This window comes from Phocoena phocoena, chromosome 2 (assembly GCF_963924675.1).
Source record: "Phocoena phocoena chromosome 2, mPhoPho1.1, whole genome shotgun sequence".
Lineage (NCBI taxonomy): Eukaryota > Metazoa > Chordata > Mammalia > Artiodactyla > Phocoenidae > Phocoena > Phocoena phocoena.
This window is the reverse complement of record NC_089220.1, coordinates 76,066,751-76,075,394: the sequence shown is the minus strand read 5'-3', so window position 1 is coordinate 76,075,394 and position 8,644 is coordinate 76,066,751. Positions and strand designations below refer to the sequence as shown.

At 47.4% G+C, this 8,644-nt stretch overlaps 2 non-coding genes across 2 annotated transcripts; both read left to right on the top strand.

Moving 5' to 3' along the window:
* The first annotated feature begins 2,630 nt into the window (after window positions 1-2,630).
* Window positions 2,631-2,712, top strand: TRNAL-UAG (transfer RNA leucine (anticodon UAG)). The gene has a single exon. It is a non-coding gene; the product is annotated as a tRNA-Leu (tRNA).
* A 5,295-nt stretch (window positions 2,713-8,007) lies between these two features.
* Window positions 8,008-8,079, top strand: TRNAP-UGG (transfer RNA proline (anticodon UGG)). Its single transcript has one exon. It is a non-coding gene; the product is annotated as a tRNA-Pro (tRNA).
* The last annotated feature ends 565 nt before the right edge of the window (window positions 8,080-8,644 follow it).

The window sequence follows — 8,644 nt, the reverse complement described above, 5'->3', positions numbered from 1 at the left end:
GCAAGGTTGGCACTCCTCTAGGAAAGCTGAGACTTCTGGCTTTCAGGTCTCTGTGTAACCCAATGGGTGGTCCACTTCTGTGGGGAATGGATCAAGGATCCTCCCCCAATGAAGGATCCAGTAAGTTCAAGACAGGCAGTGAGTGCTCAAGCAACATCAGGTGATTGAATAGGGGAAGCCAGGCACGCTGGTTAGTAAAGGAAACTCAGCCTGGGATATGAGAGCGTGGTACTTTGTCCTGATAAGAAAGTGCTTTGAAGTCTATCAGTTTGTGGAGCCTGAACATACAGCCCCCTGGGATCAAAAGGAGCTCTGCTATAATGACCAGGTTCTTTCTTGTTAGCTGGTTCCTTTTACTGCCTGACCTAGCACTAAAAAAAAAAACCAAAAATCAAGGGCTCAGGTCACTTCCATGTTATGAGGATCTCGTAGTTTTTTGAATCTGTATTTTTAAAAAGAAGTCAAAACATTTACAGAAACTGTGGTTTACTTAAATGTGCATGTTTATCAAATTAGCACTAACAGAGACTTAAATATGACTATATAATCTCATTTCATCATCTCATCAGTATGAGGCTTCCCAAGACCAACCCATAGACCCCAAGTTTCTTGCCTGGTTCAGTACTAGACAAAATAGTTCAATAAATATTGATATTTTAAATATCAATACTTGTTCTCTCTCCTCCCATCCACTCCCTACCTCCTTTCAAGGAATAAAGAGCCCCAGGCCTTTTCTGTCTTTCAAATTGATGCTTCCTCATCTTATGCACAAAACGTGCGTGGTTGCACAGGATTTCTAGGTTCTCTCCAATTTGAGATTAGCATCAGTCTTTCCATTGCTGTGGCGTGTTGCAAAGACTTGCGTGTACTGCTGGAGGCAATAAGCTCACATTCGCTTTTATCTGAGGATTCTCAAAAAGTGTGAAAACCCAAATGAAGTTTCTCAGAAGTCGTACCCTTCAGCCAAAGGGGCTGGCGATGGCTACTTGAACCCCTCCATCTCCAGTGATGTGGAACATAGAAACCACACCTTTGCCCATTCCGCTAGACTAGCTGGCCTTCGCCGCTAACCATCTCCGAGCGTGCGCCTCGCTCCTGACTCCGGTAGCTTCTGGAGAGAAAGAGAACTTAGTTGGAGCCCAAGGGTAGACATCCAGCTCTGCCCCGGGAGCTCAGATTGCCTATCAACTGGGACCAGAGGGAGGGAACGAGAGGACGAAGCGGAGCGACCAGGGTGGGCATAACCCGGTGTGGGCGGGGGTGAGACGGGGGCGGGGTGGAGGGGACTTGGTTCAGAGGGCAGCCGGGACTGGAGGGGGTGGAGGGTTGATGGGAGCCCGAGGAGAGCCCGCCTCCGGCCTCGGACCCTGGGAGCCCCTTCCTAAACCGGCCCCAGCCTTCTCCCACTCGCCACTCCCACTTCCCGGCCTCGGTCCTAAATTCATCCGGTGCTCCCTGAGCCCTATTTCCAAGCAGCTTTTCTAGTACTTCTTTTCTGTTCATCGGCCCCCACTCTCTTCCTGGAAGCAAAGACGGGAACTAGCAGGACCTTCGCCCCGTGAAGATCCAGTGAAGAACAATTTTGCCTCTCTCTAAGCACCCCTGACCCCGACCCCTCAAGCCACCACGGAAGGACTTCGGAGAGCCCTTGGGCAAGGGGAGGCAAGAGCAGGGTGTTTTTTATGAGTGATCGAGGAGGAGAGTAAGAGTTAGGAAGTTAGGAAACTTTAATTAGACTCCTAGGAGAATTTCTGCATCCGGAGACCCAGACATGGCCAATCAGAAACAGCAAAGAATATATGTAACGTGTAACCCAGGACTTTTAGCGCCTACTAGAGGTCATTGACAGGTACGAGATCCCACTTGGGTGCTGGAGATCCCCGGGATCACTTCTGCAACTTTACTTAGCCTTCCCTCTACTCCATTCGAAAGAAACGATATGGAGCCTAGTGGATCCAGGACCCCAGGGAAACCCGGGACCAACTCCTTTCCGGTGTGGGAACTTTCTTGGATGTAACCTCCCTCTGGCAGTCACCCTGGTCCCTACATAAGGGAAATGGTTCAGAGGCTACATGCGCATGGGTCTACCCCAGAGTGCTACTTTCAAAAAAATTAGACCCAATCTCTCCATTCTGACTGAACCTGCAGGGGATGCGATCAAGGATTTTCTTTTTTATCGGTGACAGGCTTACCAGATCTGTCAACGGAAGGGGGCCTCTTACTGGATCTCCGGCTCCATTCGCACTGTGAGTTTCACAGCCACAGACCAACGACCCAACAGCGAGGAGTTCCTTTTTCAGTCTTCTGTAATCACTTGCAATAAGTCGCCAGTGAGATGGGTTTTTGTTTTTTGTTTTTTGCTTTTCCCTTTCGGCGTGGAATTGCCGAAAGAGGTTAAAGAAAAGGCGGAAGTCTTCAAAGGATATTCACGCTAATATCATTGACCACTTTCTAGCTCACTTCCCAGGCCTGTGGGAATGCGATGGTTTCTACTCTCTCCAAGTTTGCTCAGAACCCTAGGGGTAAATGAAAACAGTGAAGGAAACCCGACTAACCATGAAGAAAATTCAGAATGTTGAGCCTGGGGTCGATAGTAAACAGCTCAAGGATGAAAATTTGTAAGTGTATGCGGTAGTGTGGCCGAGCGGTCTAAGGCGCTGGATTTAGGCTCCAGTCTCTTCGGGGGCGTGGGTTCGAATCCCATCACTGCCAACTGTGTTTTAGTCTAGCTGTAAATCCGAAGTAATACAGAAATTCCGATTAAATCCCAAGCGATCCTCTTTCTTCCAGCAAGAATTACCCCGGAACTTCCATCCGTACCCCCTCCCCGTCCCCCCGCTGCCCGAGAAATACCTATTACCGAATATCAAGTTGGGTTACCTCGGATTCCTCCTGACATCCCCTGCCGAAACTAGCTGTATGCACCCGACTCGACTTTTCATTGTGTCCAAGTTTTTGTGTTCCCGCAATGGGGAATTCTTTCGGTCCTCCTCTTCTAAAATCCATGCTCACATTGAATCATTCTCATGACCTGGCTTAGGCACCATCCAGTAGGGAAGGCTTCCTAGAAAGTGCCCCGCAGCCTCCATCAGCCCGACGCCCACACTGGTTTAGGAGCTGCAGCTCTGTGATCGCGAAGTAAGCTGTGATTTGTTTTTAATCACATTACTTTTGTAATTGAATATGATGAATGAATGAAGGCAGAAAGCCACTTCCTACCAGGCTTCCAGATGTCACTCAGGCATGGGGGTGGAGTAGGGCAGGTAAACGGTTCTTCTGAATTTGACTTTGCAGGTGGGTTTGTGATTCCAAAACATTTCAAAGCTGATTCTTGGCTGACTCCGTGCGTCTGGCCCAGTGGGGTGAGCTGTGAATGTTGGCTTAGCCACTGCTCTGCCCCTTCCACAAGTGAATTCACTTATCTTGGAGACTGTCCAGGTCTCTGAGCAACCCAACTACAATACCTGTGCAGAACCTAACTCAGTGTGGGAAAGAGGAGCGGGTAAACTCAGGGTCTATTTAGTGGTGCCCTATTAGAATGGTTGTCTCACCGCACTTCTCAGCCGAGTCAGCCCGTTACCCCACTGCAGTACTCACAGATTTGGCTGTACAGCTCTCTCAAGGAGGTACAAATTTCCCTGCAGTGCCTTGAGGAATGAATGAAAGGAACAGAGCAGTAGACTAGGACTCTGTGCAGGAACCAAGGTCTAGGGATTTTTTAATGACACTTTTTAATTCTGCCTTCCTTTTTATGTCTTTCCCCCTCCTCAATCAAAAGCTTCTTCTGTGTCCTCCCAGACCCACTCCCATTTCACTTTGATGACTCCTCCAGACCAGTTCCTTTCATTTTTTACCCACCTTAGGCCCCTGAGGTCTTTATAAAAACAACAAAACAAACCTCTAAAGTCCATAGTTTACATTAGGGTTTATTCTTGGTGTTGCACATTCTATGGGTTTTGACAAATGTATAATTATATATATATCCGCCATTAAAGTATCATACAGAATAGTTTCACTGCTCTAAAAATCCTCAGTGCCTCACCAGTGCATCCCTCCCTCCCTTTTAACCTCTGGCAAACACTGATCTTTTATCATCTCCATGTTGCCTTTTCCAGAATGTCATATATTTGGAATCATACAATATGTAGCCTTTTCAGACTGGCATCTTTCACTTAGTAATACACATTTAAAGTTCCTCCATATCATTTCATGGCTTGATATCTCATTTCTTCCTGGTGCTGAATAATATTCCATTGTATGGATGTACCACAGTTTATTTATCTATTTGCCTATTGAAGGATATCTTTACTGTTTCCCAGTTTGGGAAGTTATACATACATAAAGCTGCTATAAACATTCATGGGCAGGTTTTTGTGTGGACATAAGTTTTCACCTCATTTGAGTAAGTACCTAGGAATGTGATTCCTGGATTTTATGGTGAGAATATATTTAGTTTTGTAAGAAACTGCCAGAATGTCTTCCATAGTGGCACACTTTGTAAGGTTAAAACACTGTGTTTTAAAAAATTTAATTTATATATGTGGCATATTTTGAAAAAAAATACCTTAAAGTAAAAAGAGCACAATTTACCCACAGATAAACATCTTTTGCCATATTTCCTCTTCTCCAAAAATGAATGATAAATTTCTAGAAGCAGGAAGAGAATATCTGATCAAACACAATGTCTTTTTTTTTTTTTTTCAGTATGCGGGCCTCTCATTGTTGTGGCGTCTCCCGCTGCGGCGCACAGGCTCGGGACGCGCAGGCTCAGCAGCCATCGCTCACGGGCCCAGCAGCTCCGCAGCATGTAGGGATCTTCGCAAACCGGGGCACAAACCCATATCTCCTACATCGGCAGGCGGACTCACAACCGCTGCGCCACCAGGGAAGCCCCCTCACACAACCTCTTTTTAAGGTTCCTGATTTATAATGCCCAACTATCCTCCAGAAAGTAGTGACATTCTACAAGAAAGTCCTCGTCACTGTATCCTGCCCAGTACTAAATAATAAACACTCTCTAATTTGGTGGTGCAGCAATATCCCCTAGTTTTAATTAGTATTTCTTCTTATTATTGAAGGAACATTTCCACATGCATATTTTGTCTTTTGCATTGCTTATTCTCTACACTGTTTGTTTACATTGCTTTGAAGAACAGATATTTCTACAGTATTTCTCTTTAAACCCTGAATTGCCCAGTATAAAATATTCACAGTAAGGGAATGGGGTAGGGGTTGAGGGATGTTACTCAATATTCAGTCAAGGCTAGCTGGTCTTCAAGATTAGGAGATAACATTCAAATCTAAAAGGGGAACTATTAATTCATATCTCCTCTGTAAATCAAATCACGTATACTGCATGATCACAAAGAGGACACACAAAATTGTTTCATAGTCGGCAAAAAGCTGTTCTTTTGTTGCCTGAAAACAGAGCTAAAGTAAATGTTTTACAGTCGTTGGTATAGGAGGATAAAACCTGGCACGCAGCAAGATTTCACATCCTTCCTTCAAGCCAGAATCGAACCAGCAACCTAAGGATAACAGAAGGTAAATCATCTCTACAGCTCTCCGCTCTTCCAGCTGAGCTATTGAAGGACACAATTGGCAAAAGTTAGTGTCAATTATTGAGCATATAGTAACAGCCAGTGAGAGGCCTAGCTTCTTTGTATTTAAAGTTCGGGCTCAAGTTGGAGGTCAGGAAGTCTCCAGAGAGTTGAATCTCTGGTGAACCAAATCCAGGGAGCAGCCGGGGGCCGAAGGACGAGGAGTCTGAATCCGAGGAAGTAAGCGATAGGAACAGAACAGGAACCATCCGGATTGGGTGTATCTGCGTAGCTTCTGGACTAGGCTGTCCCAGAGTAATCTGCAAACCAGTTCTCCCTCCAGGAGCACAGGAAAAACTGGGGCGCCAGGCAGATTGCAAGTGGCAAAATGCGCAGGACGCCACGCTCCAGTGGCGGCAGCCGGGGGATCATGGCCATCAATAGGCCGAGGCTAATTAGCTCTTTTCCGTAAACACAGGTGTGTGTGGACTCCGCCAAGCCCAGGAGTGTTCTCGCAGAGACCTGAGTAATCTAGTTTCTCCACTACTTACTGAATGGTATAAACACCTGCTTTTCCCCCAGGATCATAGTGCCCCCAATCCTATAATCTTTCATCCCAAATACTCAGGATCTGATTTTCCCTGAAACATCACACAGTGCTTGCTTGCTTTCAACAGTCAGTGGAAGCAAGAAAAGGAGAGAGCCACCCTCTTTGCAACAAAAGCACGCAGAGGCCCCAGCGAGAATTGAACTCACGGTTACGGGTTTACAGGATCAGTGCGCTAATCCATAAGCTATGGAGCCTGGCCGTGAACCTATGGCTTGTATTGAATTCCCTAAGTTTTAAAAGCTGCAGCCAAATGGCATATCTAAACAAAATTTAATAAATACTTAAAAATTAAAAGGAATTTCTTTTGAAGGAAGCGCTTCTTTATATACGAGGAAGAAACATGTTCTTGACTAGGCCCAAATGGGAATGTAATTCACTGGAAGAGCCCTGGTAGCACCTACAGTGCATGCTCCTCAGTCTCAGGCCTGACAAGTCACTGAACTTGGGCAACACCAGGGCCACGAGCGGAGCCGTGGGATAAAGTGGGGTAGGTGAGGGTGCCTTACCGAAGAAAAGGATGCGAGACATGGCATCACGTCACTGTCTCCCATCTGCTTGGATTCTTAAAGTAACTGCTCCAGTTCTCGTAGACTGAGATTAGGGTTTGTTTGTTTGCTTTTAAAAGGAGGCGGCCTTCTCAAAGCCCAGAACTTACCCCTTGGACCCTCAGAATGGAGGGGGCCGGGGGCGAGGCAGTGAGGATGTGAAAGCATCCAGGCGTCCAGGCCGCCCCCTCCCACGACCTTTCAGCGGAGTCAGGTTCGGTCATAGTCAGTCTGGGCCTGAGATTCCTCCAGGTTTCCTGAAGCAGAAACTGGCTTTAGAAAAGGAGTAACCTTTCCCTCGGTCCTTTAACACTCTTTGCTAACAGCTCGGAGTCTGAACGGTAGCTGCTTCTCTCTCGGCCTCGGGCCCTTCTAAATGCCCAACCTGAAGTCCAGAATCAACAGAAAGTGGCGGTACATTGGAGGGCTGGGAAGGGAGCGCTCCCCTTCTTTTCTCTCCCGTCTTAGCCCGCGCGGCAGTCTGGCGCCGATATTTAGCCATTCATTCAACTGTTATTTATCGAGTTTTCCCCCTACGCCAAGAATGTGCTCGGTGCACGGTGAACAGGTGTGACCAAGCGAAACAGGCTAGAACCCAAGAGCGTCGTTCCCCGAGCAGAAGGGACTGCGGCGTAAGGACAACGCTCTCCCTTCCCATTCCACCCACCACCTTCTAGGTGATAGAGAAGCGGGCGAGGGCAAGCTTCTCTAGAAGAGGATATTGGAAGTGGGCAACTCTCCCGGACGGTTGCCATGTTCTGTGCGCCCTTGAAGGGTGCCTTAAATCTAGCCCTGTAGTACAAAGTTCATTAAGTAAAGCTGAAAGGAAACAGCAAGAGCATATTACAGGGTGTGAGATAGCAGGGCAGGCTAAGACAATGGTTCTAGGATTTGACCTCCGCAGGGGCGTGGTATCGAGTTCCTCCGCTGCCGCACCCTGGGGAGGAGGGTCTTTTGACGAAATCAACGTTTTGGGTTTTTCTTGTTGTTTTGGTTTTTTTTTTTTTTTTTGTCCTTACTTGTTCTCCATCCCCAGACCACCTGCAATGGTGTTGGTCCTAACCCTGTAAGTACTCGGGCCCTCGTCAGAGGGTCCACAGGTGGACTAGCAGCTCAGCCTGAGTCCCATACTGAACGTTCCTACCTCTGGAACGCTGTGGCTCAGGTTCCTCCGAATCTGCACGGTGACGCTCTTGGGGTCTGGAGAAAATCGCTGGACTTAGGAGAAGAATCAAAAACGGTCCTCAAATATTGTGACGCAACTAACAGAATGTATGAATATTCCTAAAGAGAAAGCAGCGTTTTCGCGGGTGGCTCGTTGGTCTAGTGGTATGATTCTCGCTTTGGGTGCGAGAGGTCCCGGGTTCAAATCCCGGACGAGCCCTACCTTTCCCCTTCTCTCTCTCTTTTTCCCCCTCCCTCTTTAGAGCTAAATGAAGCCAACACCGCCCAGTCTAGATCCACCTAGGCGAAGTCCCTTTCAACCTCGACCTGATTCGAGATTAGCTTGTGAGCAAGTTGGCCACTTCTGTCGACCAATTCAGGGACAATGAAGATGCTACCGTGGGCCAAGGGCTTCGTTGTGTATAGATAGGGCCCCCTCGTCCCGCTATGACAGGCTTTTTTGTCAGGAATATCTTGCTCAGGTAGGTCTCACGCCGGCACTTTGAGCGGAAAAAAACTAGTGCACTTCTCACTAGGGCATTTCACACGGAAAAGAGTGGTACCTGGAGGTGTGTTGGGGTCGCAGCGCCATACAGAACCTTCTTCCTGAGGCCCTAGTCCGTCTACCCCAGAGTCGCAAGTGCTGTGTTAGTCTTCCTAATGCTAAATAGGGGTCCCGGGAACCCTCGGGTTTAAAGGGTGCAGATATTCATTCTGTCCAAAAGGAGTACAGTTGAATTATTTTCAGGCGTTACTTTCCAAAACGCAATATAACATAGTGACAG